The sequence below is a fragment of the Electrophorus electricus genome, chromosome 13 (genome assembly GCF_041902795.1).
Source record: "Electrophorus electricus isolate QZ-2024a chromosome 13, ASM4190279v1, whole genome shotgun sequence".
Lineage (NCBI taxonomy): Eukaryota > Metazoa > Chordata > Actinopteri > Gymnotiformes > Gymnotidae > Electrophorus > Electrophorus electricus.
Window position 1 is genome coordinate 1,092,501 of NC_137509.1, and position 791 is coordinate 1,093,291.

Below are 791 nucleotides of genomic sequence, written 5' to 3' on the forward strand. Positions count from 1 at the left end.
ATATATATATATATATATATATATGAAATCCATCTGTATTTGTGTCAGGTAGATTTGTTCCTAGCAGTGCAATGTCTCACAGTCTGCTGTGATTATATTTACATAATTGAATGCACTACCATGCAATGATAGAAAATGATTATATATTCTAATTTCTAATTGTTTTGTGTTAGACCTCTAGATATAGATATACGTAGGATGTTGTGATTTTTCTATGTTACTTGATCAATTAATATGAAGATCATACTGAAAATATAAAGCAGGATATTGATGTTTGGCCAGTTGTTTATAATATTTTTGTGTGGAAAATATAGAGCATAAAATAATAAAGTTTAATGTGAATGGAGCACTGTTTTCTTCTGAGTGGTTTTTATTTATAAAGACCATATTTGATTGCAGCTACTGAAGGCTTCAGATGGACTTGTGTTTATGATCCACTTCCTCACATATCTTGGGTTTTCTGTAATGTTGAGCACAACGTTTCTTGTGCAATATGAGTGCACCACATTCTTATCTGAACCAGCTAGGTAGCACTGATGAGATTCTGCTCCAATCAAGAAACCAAACTGCCACTTTGCAGGAGAATTACCTCCGTATATCTGGTCCTATATCAAAACAACAACAACAAAATGTAAAATTCAACAGCTTGTAATTCACAGTAGTTTTCTGAGAAGCTTCCGCCTCAGGGAGCATGAGATGCACAGTGATGTCTGCAATAAGTATAAAATACAAAAGCAGTTTGTGTTGACACTGGAGCCAGCCAGGCTGTGTCTGTCCTGGACATGGAGCAG

General features: G+C 34.9%; 1 protein-coding gene across 1 annotated transcript in view; it reads left to right on the plus strand.

The window, feature by feature from the left end:
* The window catches only part of ptprn2 (protein tyrosine phosphatase receptor type N2), a 227,339-nt gene extending 226,993 nt beyond the window's left edge, over window positions 1–346 (plus strand). Inside the window, exon 23 of the mRNA XM_035519848.2 lies at window positions 1–346. This exon is cut by the window's left edge and continues 2,248 nt beyond it. The gene's annotated coding sequence lies outside the window, so the exon portion shown is untranslated.
* The last annotated feature ends 445 nt before the right edge of the window (window positions 347–791 follow it).